The sequence below is a fragment of the Uranotaenia lowii genome, chromosome 2, assembly GCF_029784155.1.
Source record: "Uranotaenia lowii strain MFRU-FL chromosome 2, ASM2978415v1, whole genome shotgun sequence".
Taxonomy (NCBI): domain Eukaryota; kingdom Metazoa; phylum Arthropoda; class Insecta; order Diptera; family Culicidae; genus Uranotaenia; species Uranotaenia lowii.
The window spans coordinates 366,787,653-366,806,166 of NC_073692.1; the positions used below are offsets into that span (position 1 = coordinate 366,787,653).

General features: G+C 32.4%; 1 protein-coding gene across 10 annotated transcripts in view; it reads right to left on the reverse strand.

Annotated features, from left to right (window-relative positions):
• LOC129747799 (uncharacterized) overlaps positions 1–18,514 on the reverse strand; it is a 63,405-nt gene that overhangs the window by 9,223 nt on the left and 35,668 nt on the right. The window lies entirely within an intron of this gene.

An 18,514-nucleotide genomic window follows, 5' to 3' on the forward strand; every position in this document is an offset into this window, starting at 1 on the left:
TTGAAACAACAACAGTAGCTAGCACAGACATTCGGACCTATGATAAATATTCAAAATTTTCTTTTCATTTCACGCTCCACTAACGTAAATAAACATTAGAAGACCGGGGCGGTTGGGCGATCGTCGGCCAACTTTACGACCAACGATGATGATGATGCCACTTGCCAGCCTTTACGTAATGGACTTACTTTTAGGAGGTGCGGCAGTTCTATTCAAATAGTCATATGTACCTACGTTCTACTGAAAGAGTGTCAGGTCAGGTCTTTCTCCCAGACTAAGTATGTATCTACTAGTGAAATCAGTTGCCTGACTAGAACTGACAAAATAACCTTTAATGCTGTTTTGCATTTCTGAGCTGAAAGCCAGTGTCGGAAAAGGAAAGTTCCTGCATGTGTTATTAATTTTCGAACCACAGCAGCAATTTCAAAAATTACAAAAATGACAAAAATGACAAAAATCACAAAAATGACAAAAATGACAAAAATGACAAAAATGATAAAAATGATAAAAATGACAAAAATGACAAAAATGACAAAAATGACAAAAATGACAAAAATGACAAAAATGACAAAAATGACAAAAATGACAAAAATGACAAAAATGACAAAAATGACAAAAATGACAAAAATGACAAAAATGACAAAAATGACAAAAATGACAAAAATGACAAAAATGACAAAAATGACAAAAATGACAAAAATGACAAAAATGACAAAAATGACAAAAATGACAAAAATGACAAAAATGACAAAAATGACAAAAATGACAAAAATGACAAAAATGACAAAAATGACAAAAATGACAAAAATGACAAAAATGACAAAAATGACAAAAATGACAAAAATGACAAAAATGACAAAAATGACAAAAATGACAAAAATGACAAAAATGACAAAAATGACAAAAATGACAAAAATGACAAAAATGACAAAAATGACAAAAATGACAAAAATGACAAAAATGACAAAAATGACAAAAATGACAAAAATGACAAAAATGACAAAAATGACAAAAAAGAAAAAAAATGACAAAAATGACAAAAAAGAAAAAAAATGACAAAAATGACAAAAAAGAAAAAAAATGACAAAAATGACAAAAATGACAAAAATGACAAAAATGACAAAAATGACAAAAATGACAAAAATGACAAAAATGACAAAAATGACAAAAATGACAAAAATGACAAAAATGACAAAAATGACAAAAATGACAAAAATGACAAAAATGACAAAAATGACAAAAATGACAAAAATGACAAAAATGACAAAAATGACAAAAATGACAAAAATGACAAAAATGACAAAAATGACAAAAATGACAAAAATGACAAAAATGACAAAAATGACAAAAATGACAAAAATGACAAAAATGACAAAAATGACAAAAATGACAAAAATGACAAAAATGACAAAAATGACAAAAATGACAAAAATGACAAAAATGACAAAAATGACAAAAATGACAAAAATGACAAAAATGACAAAAATGACAAAAATGACAAAAATGACAAAAATGACAAAAATGACAAAAATGACAAAAATGACAAAAATGACAAAAATGACAAAAATGACAAAAATGACAAAAATGACAAAAATGACAAAAATGACAAAAATGACAAAAATGACAAAAATGACAAAAATGACAAAAATGACAAAAATGACAAAAATGACAAAAATGACAAAAATGACAAAAATGACAAAAATGACAAAAATGACAAAAATGACAAAAATGACAAAAATGACAAAAATGACAAAAATGACAAAAATGACAAAAATGACAAAAATGACAAAAATGACAAAAATGACAAAAATGACAAAAATGACAAAAATGACAAAAATGACAAAAATGACAAAAATGACAAAAATGACAAAAATGACAAAAATGACAAAAATGACAAAAATGACAAAAATGACAAAAATGACAAAAATGACAAAAATGACAAAAATGACAAAAATGACAAAAATGACAAAAATGACAAAAATGACAAAAATGACAAAAATGACAAAAATGACAAAAATGACAAAAATGACAAAAATGACAAAAATGACAAAAATGACAAAAATGACAAAAATGACAAAAATGACAAAAATGACAAAAATGACAAAAATGACAAAAAAGACAAAAATGACCAAAATGACAAAAATGACAAAAATGACAAAAATGACAAAAATGACAAAAATGACAAAAATGACAAAAATGACAAAAATGACAAAAATGACAAAAATGACAAAAATGACAAAAATGACAAAAATGACAAAAATGACAAAAAAGAAAAAAATGACAAAAATGACAAAAATGACAAAAATGACAAAAATGACAAAAATGACAAAAATGACAAAAATGACAAAAATGACAAAAATGACAAAAATGACAAAAATGACAAAAATGACAAAAATGACAAAAATGACAAAAATGACAAAAATGACAAAAATGACAAAAATGACAAAAATGACAAAAATGACAAAAATGACAAAAATGACAAAAATGACAAAAATGACAAAAATGACAAAAATGACAAAAATGACAAAAATGACAAAAATGACAAAAATGACAAAAATGACAAAAATGACAAAAATGACAAAAATGACAAAAATGAAAAAAATGACAAAAATGACAAAAATGACAAAAATGACAAAAATGACAAAAATGACAAAAATGACAAAAATGACAAAAATGACAAAAATGACAAAAATGACAAAAATGACAAAAATGACAAAAATGACAAAAATGACAAAAATGACAAAAATGACAAAAATGACAAAAATGACAAAAATGACAAAAATGACAAAAATGACAAAAATGACAAAAATGACAAAAATGACAAAAATGACAAAAATGACAAAAATGACAAAAATGACAAAAATGACAAAAATGACAAAAATGACAAAAATGACAAAAATGACAAAAATGACAAAAATGACAAAAATGACAAAAATGACAAAAATGACAAAAATGACAAAAATGACAAAAATGACAAAAATGACAAAAATGACAAAAATGACAAAAATGACAAAAATGACAAAAATGACAAAAATGACAAAAATGACAAAAAGAACAAAAATGACAAAAATGACAAAAATTATAAAAATAATGGACCGTCCTCCAGTATATGTAAAGAAATTGTTTTTTTTTTGTTTTGGAAAATTATAACATCACAGTTGATTTCAATTTCGAAAGTTGAATGTTAGATTTGTTCATCGATATTTTTTTCTTTAATTCTTATTTTTGTTTACATTTTTCTCATCTGTTTCCAGCATTATGAATATAGGAAAATTCATAGAAAAAATCGTTATTGTGGCACATATAGTTTGATTTCCATTTGATTTTGAAGTCAATCTCATTTAGGGACTGCTCGGTTATTGAACATGCTCAGTTTTTGTAATTCATCAAACCATCATTAGTCTTAAATTGCGTAAATAATGAGAAATCAGCTCTTCGTTTGACAAGCTTGGAAAAAGCTGATACAATATGAGAGGACATTCAGTCCTCCACGAAACCCGATAACAATTCTTGAAGAGAAAGAAAATTGACTTTGAAACGCATGTAGGGAAAACTACGTCAGATGAGCAGCAGATGAGTGACATGAGAAGGTTTCCTGTTTTAGGAACAAGTGTAGAAGTTTAATAGAAAACAGAGCTTCTAGTGCTGACATTTTGACATTTTTTAATTTTTTATCAATATTCAAAATTACTCAAAAAAGATTTATATCATGCTGTACATTAATTTTAATTAATTTAACATAAAAAATTGAAAAGTTACTATAAAAACAGCTTTTTAAGAATGTTTCCAAAAAAGGAACGGTATAGCACGAATATTGCCAAAATCCAACGTTGCCTAAATCAAACGTGTCCTGCACCTACTATTTTAGCAGAAAAGAAAAACGGTCATGTAAACGACCAGTTTCACTCAGATTATAACTTATTTACAAAAAAAAAACTTTAAATTTAAGAGGAAGAATTTTCATTTTTTTTTCAGTCCTATCACTTTCAAATTCAAACTGAATTAATATAACAAGATTACTCGAAATGACACAATATGGTTGTTAAACTTTGCCACCCATAAAATATGCATATTCTGTCCGATGTGGAATTTCGATGAAGGGTACACATTTTATCTGCACCGCCAATTAACAACTCCACTCACGCGTTTGGGATCGGAACATCCGATCTGATTCGCACCATTGACCCTGTTTTTCGTTCACTGGCTGGCTGCACTATGGAATTCACAGTTTCTGGTTTTATTTTTATCCGACAAATGAATGACCGCGTGTGCACTGCAGAAACATACTAGGTGCTATCGTCATCAAATGTGGATCTGTGAATTTATCTATCTCGTTGGATGGATGAATGCATCCCCACGTCTCAGTTATTTAGTTTAGTTTACTCCCGCACCAGAAACTCATTCATCCATCCATCCATCCATCTAGTTATTTATCCGAGATGGGTTTTCGGTTTGGGAAGGTCGCATCCAGGATCGAATAGGTTGTTGTTGTTTTGCTTTTGCTGCATCGATACCCCGGGGGCGAGTTTTACTATGTTTTGTTCCAAACATGCGGGAATCAGATCAAACAGCGCTCTGCGAAAAACAATGACGACCTACTGCAGGGAGCGATCTGGTCCACTGAATATGAAGTGTAAACAACATACAATTGAAGTTGGATGCTGCAAGTTTCGGAGGGAAAAACATGCACATTGCAAATATTTTATTCGATACAAAATACCGATGAAAAGAGCAGGTTTAACCTTTTAAAGGGTGATACGGTCAAAATTTGGTCAAGGGAAAACGCGTGTAAATCGGTGAAATCGTTTATTTAAAAAATCAAATTAAATTTTCTTTTCAAGTTAAATTAGTATTAAATTCAGGAAAAATATTCAGTTCAGCTTCCGCTTTTCAAATCCGAATTGCCGGGCCTTTCTCTTAATCCTTGCCATCAGATTTTGTACAGCCACCTTGTCCACCTTCTTCGCCGCAGAAAGCCAGTTTGCCTTGAATTGCTGCTCGTCCTTAGCAGTTTTTTTGGTCTTCTTTAGGTTCCGCTTGACAATAGCCCAGTATTTCTCAATTGGGCGAAGCTCTGGCGTGTTGGGAGGGTTCTTGTCCTTGGGAACCACCTGCACGTTGTTGGCGGCGTACCACTCCATGGCCTTTTTACCGTAATGGCAAGATGCCAAATCCGGCCAAAACCGTACGGAACAACCGTGTTTCTTCAGGAAAGGCAGCAGACGTTTATTCAGACACTCTTTCACGTAAATTTCTTGGTTGACAGTCCCGGAAGCTATGAAAATGCTGCTTTTCAAGCCACAGGTACAGATGGCTTGCCAAACCAGATATTTCTTCGCGAACTTTGACAGTTTCATGTGCTTGAAAATATCTGCTACCTTTCCCCTTCCTTTTGCCTTATAAAACTCCTGTCCCGGAAGCTGGTTGTAGTCGGCTTTGACGTAGGTTTCGTCGTCCATTACCACGCAGTCAAACTTCGTCAGCAACGTCGTGTACAGCCTCCGGGATCGCGCTTTGGCCGTCGTATTTTGTTTATCATCGCGATTTGGAGTCACTACCTTCTTGAAAGTCGATAGTCCGGCTCTTTTTTTGGCTCGATGCACGGTTGTAGACGATACACCCAGCTTATTTGCGGCATCTCGGAAAGAGAGGTTAGGGTTTCGCTTGAAACTACCGGCAACTCTCTTTGTCGTCTCAGCGGCTTCCGATTTTCGATTTCCCTCCGAACGAGACTTCATGGCTGTCGACAAACGTTCACCAAACACTTTAATTACATTTGCAACGGTTGATTTGGCAACTTTTAACGATTTTTCCAGCTTTGCGTGCAAGAAGCTCGGATTTTCGCGATGCGCGAGTAAAATTTTTTTTTTCAATGCCAAACGACTAAGAATTTGATAAAAATCAGAGAAATAATGCTATTTTCAAAATAAAAAAAATGGCCGAAAAAATTGTTTATGAATACTTTTCACTTTTTCGTAATATTCACCATTTATGTCATTTTTGTCATTTTTGTCATTTTTGTCATTTTTGTCATTTTTGTCGTTTTTGTCATTTTTGTCATTTTTGTCATTTTTGTCATTTTTGTCATTTTTGTCATTTTTGTCATTTTTGTCATTTTTGTCATTTTTGTCATTTTTGTCATTTTTGTCATTTTTGTCATTTTTGTCATTTTTGTCATTTTTGTCATTTTTGTCATTTTTGTCATTTTTGTCATTTTTGTCATTTTTGTCATTTTTGTCATTTTTGTCATTTTTGTCATTTTTGTCATTTTTGTCATTTTTGTCATTTTTGTCATTTTTGTCATTTTTGTCATTTTTGTCATTTTTGTCATTTTTGTCATTTTTGTCATTTTTGTCATTTTTGTCATTTTTGTCATTTTTTTCATTTTTGTCATTTTTGTCATTTTTGTCATTTTTGTCATTTTTGTCATTTTTGTCATTTTTGTCATTTTTGTCATTTTTGTCATTTTTGTCATTTTTGTCATTTTTGTCATTTTTGTCATTTTTGTCATTTTTGTCATTTTTGTCATTTTTGTCATTTTTGTCATTTTTGTCATTTTGTCATTTTTGTCATTTTTGTCATTTTTGTCATTTTTGTCATTTTTGTCATTTTTGTCATTTTTGTCATTTTTGTCATTTTTGTCATTTTTGTCATTTTTGTCATTTTTGTCATTTTTGTCATTTTTGTCATTTTTGTCATTTTTGTCATTTTTGTCATTTTTGTCATTTTTGTCATTTTTGTCATTTTTGTCATTTTTGTCATTTTTGTCATTTTTGTCATTTTTGTCATTTTTGTCATTTTTGTCATTTTTGTCATTTTTGTCATTTTTGTAATTTTTGTAATTTTTGTCATTTTTGTCATTTTTGTCATTTTTGTCATTTTTGTCATTTTTGTCATTTTTGTCATTTTTGTCATTTTTGTCATTTTTGTCATTTTTGTCATTTTTGTCATTTTTGTCATTTTTGTCATTTTTGTCATTTTTGTCATTTTTGTCATTTTTGTCATTTTTGTCATTTTTGTCATTTTTGTCATTTTTGTCATTTTTGTCATTTTTGTCATTTTTGTCATTTTTGTCATTTTTTTCATTTTTGTCATTTTTGTCATTTTTGTCATTTTTGTCATTTTTGTCATTTTTGTCATTTTTGTCATTTTTGTCATTTTTGTCATTTTTGTCATTTTTGTCATTTTTGTCATTTTTGTCATTTTTGTCATTTTTGTCATTTTTGTCATTTTTGTCATTTTTGTCATTTTTGTCATTTTTGTCATTTTTGTCATTTTTGTCATTTTTGTCATTTTTGTCATTTTTGTCATTTTTGTCATTTTTGTCATTTTTGTCATTTTTGTCATTTTTGTCATTTTTGTCATTTTTGTCATTTTTGTCATTTTTGTCATTTTTGTCATTTTTGTCATTTTTGTCATTTTTGTCATTTTTGTCATTTTTGTCATTTTTGTCATTTTTGTCATTTTTGTCATTTTTGTCATTGTCTATTCTGAATCATGATTCTTCCTTGCTTCCATTGTCATATCGCACCTCATGAAAAACTGAGTGACAAAATGATTTATCCATAGAGCCATCATCATCCCCCGATCCTGGTTCGCACCGAATCCCCCCATACTATGGTTCCAATTCATCCCCCCGAGAATCAACAGAGTGGTCGTGGAAAATTAACCACAACCCTGTGGCGCGCGTTCGCTAACACGGTGAAAACAGACGTTTAGGTCGGTACAAGAGGGAAAATTTACTAGTGATGATGGTTATCGTCATCATGTCGTTAAACGGAGCGACGACGATGAACGAACGCCAATTCAAAAAAAAATATACAGAGCCAAATTTGTACTTCAGATTGTTACCGTAACAGGTGGAGTCTATTTCTCGAAGTTTTGAAAATTTTTAGTATAACATCGAATTCGAATTTAAATTCGGAAATCGGAATTCAGAAAAACAAAATTTTAAATTTTGATGTATTGAAATCATTTAAAAAAAAAAGTCAATTTACATCATTTGACGGTCTCTCTCTATCGTTCAAGTCGATGCAGGGTAAGAAATCTAACATGAATCGGCCATCATCGACCGGTCGCCGCCGGATGATGACATACATAGTTACATATTTGTAGAGCCAATGTCCACTGCTGACTTTGGCCTTGACTATGATAGCAAAAATTTCCCTCATTTGCCGTCAGTTTGTCTAAAGACTGGTGTGGGATTTTTCCACCAGCTTTAATTAGGACTTGTGGAGATATTGCATAAAATGTTGGACTTAACAACTTTCCTGGAAGAAAATCGGGGAATTGTTAAGTCGTTCTGAAAACCTAATTAGAATTTGACACGGCATCTCTAAAAAAATTCTTATGGAGCCGTTCGCTTATGAAATCACTTTTCAAATTCCAAGCACTTAAATATGAAGCCTCAATTGACAGACATTAAACTGGTCTTCAAATCGCGAAAGAAGTTGCACCAACAAAGCTGTTTTTTTATGAATGAATATTAGGGTGGCAGCAAATTGAGTCCTGTCGAATTTCGAAAACCGACCATATAAACTTTTTAGATTTGTCCAAAAAATCAGAAAAATCGAAAATATAAGTTTTTATGCCAAATGACTTAAAAATACAAAAAAACGTCGAAATCTGGTGTAATCTCGAAAAAAAAATATGTAAAAAATTTACTTTCTTGGATTTTTTCGGAAAACCTGCCATTTTTTCCCAGAAAGTCGATTTTTTTTTCGAGATGACACCAGATCAATAAAATAAAAATTTTGATTTTCCGGATTTCTTTTCGTCCCCCTTTGGTGATTATTGAAGGTCAAAAATCCAAAGATCACGTAAAGGGGACCACAGAAGATGAGCTGTGTTATCAACATTTCATTGTATAGTACCATTTTCCTTAATTCCACCCTGGTCGGGGCCCGGGGCAATTTTTCTCAAGGTGCCCCTATGATTCGATTTTTTTTTCAAATGCTATCCCAGAATACAAAACATTTTAAACTTCTAAAGGAACTGAAGATGAGTTCAGTATACTGTCTTCAAATAGCTACTGCGTATAAGATAGCTTCTGGTATTTCCAATAAAAATTAAAGCTCTGATTTGAGCTGCAAAATGCAAAATTAGATTCTCATTTTTTTAAATGCCCTTATCATTAACTAAAATACTGTGATTTAGCAAAATGATCAGATAGATATTATACATGTTTTTCATTTCATCATTGATCGATTGGTTTGTGCTTCTCCGAGAAATATATAGCTAATGACAATTTGAAAGTATCACGAAGATTTGAAACATAGAATACAAAATACAAAAAATTCAAGAAAATCATAAAATTTAAATTCCATGAAGATACAGATATAAGAGTTTAACAATTCAAAACTTGAAATCAGGTTATATTCAGAACCACAGTTCAGTGTCTCAAATCCAAATCATAATTTCAATTCAAGTTTTGAGAAATAAACTACAAATTGAATAAATAAAATGAGATTCAAAGTTGCAATCAAAGCCAAAGCAGGAATTGCATTAAATGTATATTTCAATTTAATATCTTTTAAACAAAAAAACGTGTTCATCAAATGTTTATGAGTATAATTATTCTCATCAAATAATTTTTTTTATCTAATTGTTATTCTAGATGTGACAAAAGTTTCATATGACGCCCTCAAACCCAAAGGGGTATAAGGGGTATATAAGGGGTATATGATCGATTAAAAAATATTAGAATGGAGATTAAATAAATGTTAAAAATACAGAATCAGTTATCATTAAAAAAGTCAGATAAAGAATCTAAATGAAACAAAGATCCTGAGATCACAAAATTCAGAAAACTATGAAACTAAATTTCTCGGCCTTAGCGGTGAAAAGTGATGTCCTTTTTAGTAGGGACATCTAAAGATTATGAAATTTTTATATAGGTGGAGCCCGTGCGAATGACCCGTCCATGGGGGGGTTTTCTGAATTCAAATTTAGCTAAAAATAATAACATTACCAAGAATAAACAGTAAAAACAGGTTGATTGAAAAATTCCGCTGTTGTATTTTGAATTTGTACAAAAAATATTTAATCGCGATTTGAACGATAATTTCAAAAGTGCCAGTGATAGAAGCCAGAAATTTTTTTATAAATAAAATCTTGCAGTTATAATAAAACGGCTTGAAAAATATCTTCATTTTCAATTATTCTGGAAAGGAAATGTTGGTAAATTGGAAATTTCGTAATTGATCAATCAAAACTGATAAAAATTTGAAAATGAGGGGTTCATAGTTTTGTTGAAAAATATTGAAAACACAAAGCAAATACAAAGTTAGTTAACATTGCGCATTAAAATTAAGTTTTTACGTTCATTCGAATCATTTTTCAAACCTTTTAAGATTAATTTAGAAGTCATGATCCATTCATAAAACATGATGTTATATAAAAAAAAATAAATGAGAAGTTTTGAAATTTTCAATCGCAGTTTTCAAAGTTTAAAATTACAAGCACTGAATATTTTTTCACTTTCGATTGAAATACTGGGTAATGGAAAAAAAACAGAAGGTTGGAAGTATGTTTTTCTTATAAAAAACTAGCTGATCCCGTACGAACTTCGTTTCGCATTTAACTTTAAAGCTGATGATTTTGTATTTGGTTTGTAATTGGGACGAATTTTCACCAAAAAATTGCTCAAAATACTAAACAAAATTTACAAGCGACCTTTTTACTTGTCTAACAAACGGAAATTTTAAATAAGAAATTGATTGACCGTTAAAAAGAACACCAGTGTACGATTTTTTGTCTTTTTCGGGTGCATAACAATGAAATTATGTCTAAAATATTTTAAAGGTAGTATTAACGACCCCTTTTCTGTCGTCTGATTCAAAATTTTAATTCATAAATCAATTGTCCGTTTTGTAAAACAACCGGGAATGAATTTTTGTCTGGATCTCATGCATAATAAAACAATCCTTGCAAAAACATTAAACAGTAAATGTGGACGATCCCTTTTTCTGTCGTCTAATAGAAAGTTTCTTATCAGGAATCGATTCCTCATCCTGCAAAACTCTCGTGTTTAAATTTTACCCTTTTACTGATTCCGTGACAAAATTTGACACGTGAATCAATAACATGTGCTGTAAAACTCCCATGTGCAAATTTTCATTACAATCCGATGTATGATAAAAACAATAAGACTTATTCTGAGAGTCACGTGACGTGATGTGCAAAATTTCACATCGTTGTGCCGAATCCAGAAACTACTCTAGGCTAGAAGGTTCAGCTCAAATGTCCTGTGATCGATTTTTGGAGCTCATTCATACTAACGTTTCTTCTCTGAAACATTTCCTGGAGTCAGGATAAAGAAATGAAATTGTGTGAGTCACGTCACTCGACTCGCAGAATAACTCCCAATCAGCAAAAACAGTAGACAGATTATATGGACTACCCCTGACTCCAGATTTGAAATCTGAAACAATTGAGCGTCCCTCAAAAGTTTAAGTGGAAATTTTTATTTCTATCCAATGCATCATAACGGCAACACCGTAAAAACATTGAAAATTTTATATGGACGACCCCTTTCGCAGACCTCTGAATTAAAATTTGACTCCTGAAACCAATTACTCGATCCTTGAAACTCCCACTTACCAAGTTTCCATCTTAATCCAATGTATTTAAGCATCAATATCGCGAAAACAGTGTTAATATGGACGACCCCTTTGGCCGACCTTTGACTCTGAATTTGAAACCTGGAATCGATTGATCGTTCCTAAAAATACTACTATGCAAATTTTCATCAAAAACAAATATATAATGACGCCAATATCGCAAAAACATTCGACAGTTTATATGGACGACCCCTTTTGCCGACCCCTTCTACAAAATTTGAAAACTGGAATCGATTGTCCGTTCCTTAAAATTCCCGTCTGCAAATTTCCATCTCAATCCAATGAATAATAACGCCAATATAGTAAAAACATTAAAAAGTTGATATGCACGACCCCTTTGGCCGACCCCTGACCCTGAATTTAATACCTGGAATCAATTGCTCGTCCTTCAAAACGCTCATGTGCAAATTTTCATATCAATCCAATGCATAATAACGTCAATATAGTAAAAACACCGAACAGTTCATATGGACGATCCCTTTTGCCGACCCCTGACACAAAATTCAATACCTAAAATCAATTCCTCATCTCTCAAAACTCCTATGTGATGGTTTTTGTCAAAATCTGACAAAAAATAACGTCAATATCGCGAAAACAATATTTGTCTTGTATGGACGACCCCCTTTAGAAGGGGTCATCCAAAAATCTGAAAACATTTTTCATCATTCCTGGTCCTAATGAGTATCCATGCCAAATTTCAACTCTCTAGCTCTTAAGATTGCTGAGCCTATAGAGGACAAACAAACAAACCCACAGAAATTGCTTTTTATATATATAGATTTAGATTTGAGGGCTTATGTTTCAAGAACACAAAAATTCAGCTTCAAAAAACAAAGACAAATTTTTCAAAAATATTTCTTCAATTCAAATAATTTTTTCTATGAAATTCGGCAAGTTTATTAGAAAATTGAAAAAAAACTCTACTTGTACTAACTGTAAAATTGAGTAAATTTATTTGAAAATTAAAACAGAATATATAAAAATGAAAAATATAAGTTTTTCAAAACATTTCAGAAGGTTTTTTTTTCATATAAATACTTTTCACCATAACAATTTTCAGAATTTAATTGATAATTCAAGGCATCAGAATTTTAGAGCTTATGATTGATTTGGTAGATTGTAGCGTACTGAACTCGAATCTTTTGTCATTTAGTTTGGGTGATAAGGAAATTCAAAATGTATCAGTTTTAAGTGAAATCAAATATTGATAACTGATTAACTAACAAACCTTCATTTATGAATAAATCTTATTGTGATTCTGCTTATCATCCAATTAAGGAATAATATTCTGATGAAAATGATGCATGATCTAAAAAAGTAAAATTCAACAGTTAAAAAAATTGAACCATAGGTATGCTTTAAAACTATCTAAAATTCAGTTTGATTTAAAAATTCTTATGAATTTGATAAATGAGAAAAAGGAAAAAAAATAACATAAAATTTCTATAACTTTTTTCACAAAACTCAAATGTCTTGAAAAAAAGTTGATAATTTGTTTTAAAATTTAATTTAATGACATGTTTTTGTAAAAAAAAAGTGCAGAAATTTCTCAAATATTTTTTTTTACTTGTTTTCAAAAGTCTGCATTATTCAAAGCTGATAGAAATATTGCAAATTTAGTTGAAATTATCTTTTTATCTTATTCATTGCACTTAAAAAAAATGTAAATTTTGTGGCCTTGTGTAAATTATTAAAACCTATTGTGTTGAAAATTTAGAAGAACAAAAAGCACGAAATAATATTGAGTGTTAAAAAGGTTTCTAGAAGAATATTTCATATCAGCATAAAATTTGTTATGACATAAACGATTTTTTTAAATAAAAAAATGGTTCGTTTTATACTCTGTTCTTATTAAGTCACATTCTGAGGACGAGGTAAGGCTTTTGTATGTGAACTTTTGAGTTCTAATACAAATGATTGATTGAATTGCGAAAACTCAGAATCAAAGTTAGTTTCAATTCGTGAACGTCGAATAGTGTCGTAGATTGAAATGATTTAAGATTGAAGTCCGCCGTAGGCGAGAAAAATTTCTGGCTGGCTTAATAACACTTATTTTTAAATATATTTTAAGATGATGTAATTTTCCGTTGCAACGGTGGAAATTTTAATGTATGTATGTATGTATGTATTTAAACCCACCAGTGGCTGATAGGTCTTTCGACCCGAGTCGGTACGGGAAGTCTCGATCACACGTTCAAATATTGTCCATGCTTAACTCACCAACAATATTTGCAATGCAACCAAGGGGTCCGTTACCACTGGTTTGGGATAGGTTTGACTCACCTAACTCTCTTCCGACTGTTCGAAACAAATTTAGAATTATGAAAAGGAACCAGAGTATCCTTCTTATGATTCCATATTTGCCGAGATACTCCGGCTGGCTTGAACCCACAATCCATTGTATATCAGTCTTTCGTTCGCTTGGTGACCTATCCAACCCCCCACGAATCCCCTTGAATAGAGTTAAGCTATTTTAAATATATGAATATAATACATTTTAAACATCTTACCTTTTACCATAGAAATATAAATACATTTTAAACATCTTACCTTTTAACCATTTGAAAAGGATACTTATCTTAAAACTACACCGAATTTCGCTACAAATTCATAGTAGCAAAAATTTATACCACAATAATGGTATAATTTCATGATGAAGTTGGTTTTCTCAAGGTATGCAAAAAAATTGTTTTTGTTGATTATGTCCTAAGAACTAAGTATTAAGCCATTGAATGGATTACTTTAACAAAAAGTTAAGATGAGCGTATATGAGTTTTTTTCTTAAATGCAACTAAAGCAATAAACATCGCTGTGTTATGAAAATCGGTTGCACTTTTGGTTGCATAAATTATGGCGACTTTCACACCTCCGCTCGAGCATCTAAAAGTGTTAGAAATAAACATATACGTTCATATATTACGTAACGCAGTTTTTATTTCCCCCCCTAACGCACATACATATTCATAATAGCACCATAACTTCTGATACTGAAATGTGAATTTAGATGACTTTTTTTTTCAAAAATCGTAGATGAGTGTGATCTTCTGCGATACATACATTCGTTATTTATTGGCGTTTCAAATAGTTTCATAATAAATCGTACTGCAGAATGCGTTGCAACGGTGGAAATTTTAATTAGAAAAAATCTTCATGGGGGGGTTAAACCCCTCCCCGTTCGCACGGCCTTGCGTGGATAGAAGGTTAGATGAAATGAAAGATGTTGAAAATGATTTTTTTTTGGGTAGAATTTATTCAGAAGCATATCATCACATATCAAATTTTTGTTCCTCACGGGCCTACTACTATGAAGCGGTAGATACAGATAGAGTTGCATCTACCACCACACATTAGTAGGGCAAGCGCCTACTAATGTGTGGTGGTCCCCACAAGGGAAAGCTTGCAGTGCGGACGAACAAAAAGATGATATGTGATCGCTCAGATATACTCCCTTTAACTCAGAAACGCATCTATCGATGTATAGTCTTCTCAGTTTGTTATCTTCGCATTTGTTACATCCGGGGTTTGGATGCGAAACGGTACGGTCGATTTTCTGATAGTGACCTATCACCGATGCTATGATGTCGTATTTTTTTTATTTCTTTTTTGGCCAAAGTTATTTAATTTAATGAAGAGATTAACCACCGTAATGTTTGTATGATACTTTAATTTGTCGGCCTTAGCGGTGAAAAGAGATGTCCTTTTTAGTAGGGATATCTAAAGATTATGAAATTTTTATATAGGTGGATTTAGATGTCCCTACTAAAAAGGACATCACTTTTCACCGCTAAGGCCGACAAATTAAAGTATCATACAAACATTACGGTGGTTAATCTCTTCATTATATGGAACTAAACTTCAGTAACTGAAGAAACAACACAAGACTTGAAAATCTCAACAACAAGACTTGGAAAATGATATGCTGAATTCAGGATATTTATTTCAGTAGAGAATTAAATTTTGGTTAAATCAGTTGAAAATGATTCAATAAGAAGTTCATGTCTAAGACAGAAACTGGAACGGAAATTCAATAAAGAAACTCAGCACTGTCGATTGCTCCATAAAGCAACTACAATTTACTTTATGAATTTTATTTTCAAAAAAGGTAGGGAAAAGGGTTAAGAATTTATAAACAAAAGGAAATATCAATAATAATGATTGAAAAGTGAAAAACTATCAAAATACCCGGTATTAACCCGGATATAGACCGGATAAAATTCTGAAGTGTTTATTATAAAGACTTTTAGTTTAATTAAATAATCGTGATTATATTAATAAATTGCATATTTAAAGGGTGATACGGTCAAAATTTGGTCAAGGGAAAACGCGTGTAAATCGGTGAAATCGTTTATTTAAAAAATCAAATTTTTTTTTTTTTTTCAAGTTGAATTAGTAAAAATTTCAGGAAAAATGTTCAGTTAGGCTTCCGCTTTTCTAAATCCGAATTGCCGGGCCTTACGCTTAACTTCTGCCATCAGAGTTTGTACAGCCACCTTGTCCACTTTCATCGCCGCAGAAAGCCAGTTTGCCTTGAATTGCTGCTCGTCCTTAGCAATTTTTTTGGTCTTCTTTAGGTTCCGCTTGACAATAGCCCAGTATTCCTCAATTGAGCGGAGCTTTGGCGTGTTGGGAGGGTTGTTGTCCTTGGGAACCACCTGCACGTTGTTGGCGGCGTACCACTCCATAACCTGTTTACCGTAATGGCAAGATGCCAAATCCAGCCAAAACAGTACGGAACAACCGTGTTTCTTCAGGAAAGGCAGCAGACGTTTATTCAAACACTCTTTCACGTAAATTTCTTGGTCGACAGTCCCGGAAGCTATGAAATTGCTGCTTTTCAAGCCACAGGTACAGATGGCTTGCCAAACCTGATATTTCTTCGCGAACTTTGACAGTTTCATGTGCTTGAAAATATCTGCTACCTTTCCTCTTCCTTTTGCCGTATAAGACTCCTGTTCCGGAAGCTGCTTGTAGTCGGCTTTGACGTAGGTTTCGTCGTCCATTACCACGCAGTCAAACTTGGCCGTCGTATTTTGTTTATCATCGCGATTTGGAGTTACTACCTTCTTGTAAGTCGATAGTCCGGCTCGTTTTTTGGCTGGATGCACGGTTGTAGACTATGCACCCAGCTTATTTGCGGCATCTCGGAAAGAGAGCGGTAAGGGTTGCGCTTGAAACTACCGGCAACTGTCTTTGTCGTCTCAGCGGCTTCCGGTTTTCGATTTCCTCCCGATCCAGACTTCCTGGTTGTCGACAAACGTTCACCAAACACTTAAATTTGGCATTTTTAGCGAGTTTGCCAGCTTTGCGTGCGAGTAGCTTGGATGTATGCGATGCGTGAGCAAAATTTTGATACGCTGCTCTTCTTCCTTGCACGGCATTTTGTCAACTGAAGAGTGAATTCCAAAATCAAAATAGGGGCAACATTCTACACACACACACACACACACACACACTCACACACACACACACACACACACACACACACACACACACACACACACACACACACACACACACACACACACACACACACACACACACACACACACACACACACACACACACACACACACACACACACACACACACACACACACACACACACACACACACATACACACACACACACACACACACACACACACACACACACACACACACACACACACACACACACACACACACACACACACACACACACACACACACACACACACACACACACACACACACACACACACACACACACACACACACCTTCAAAATGAGGGGTGTTCATGTTTTTTAAATGCAAAATTGGAAGAAATTCCTTCAAGTTGATATTGACCAAATTTTGACTGTATCACCCTTTACAATTGTGGACCTGGGATAAGATTTCGAGGTTTTAGCTTTAGTTCTGAGTTGAGATTGTTATTCTAGAATCATTTTGGCCGTTCATCGAAATCTGATAGGAAATTAGAAATTTTGAGTTTAGAGAAGAACAATGCTCTTGGCATTTTCTAACCCTAACCCTGGTTAAAAGTCACCTTCTGTGGTATCCGTTATTGGTGTACAGCCTGGGGCGAACCATGGTTGAATATTTTATAAACGGTCGCCATGCACGGAGAACATTCAACAACATTTTTTTTACTGAAATGAAGAATTGACAAATACCTTATTTAACGATGTCTAGTGAGTATTTTTTCCCTAAAATTTAAGAACGTATAAACAAGATGCGAACTATTAAACGGTCCTAATTTAAATGCATTCTTCATATTTTTTGTATGATTTTTAAATTAAAACTTGATATTAAAAATTTTAATATTAAGTTTTCAACTTTTTAGGTGAATATGAGTGAACAGTTTGCTCCAGAATCACAATATTTTCCTAAAAAGTAAGTTACAAATCATTTAACAAGCTCAAACGAAAGTTGCTTAGGCTGCTAATCCAGCAATGGAATGAAACCTAATTGGGTCAACATTCACTTGTGCTCTACGAGATATTCTGTCGTATAAAACCTGTGGAAGAAAATTTAACAGACACCTTACAGTTACACCCGTTGAGATAAAGGATAGGCTAGTAAAACACGGGAAGGACGCAGGTTTGATTCAAGGTATAGAAAAGCAATGGAAAGTGGGATCAGGTTGTGTCAATATTTTCTTTCGGTGCTGTTAATTGATGCAACAAACATCGTCAGTTTGATGAGCTTGATAAGCCAGGATTATTCCCGAGGAAAGAATGACACGGGTCAACCATTTATTAGGTCAGACTCTCTCTGATGAAAATGAACTAGTTTTTCTTCGAAGAGTAGACATCAGATACGGGAAATAAAATCTAAATTAATTTTCTGCTGCAACGAATTGGTGAAAATAATGCCTGGTGATTGACGGAGTTAAAGTTGATGTGGAGTATGA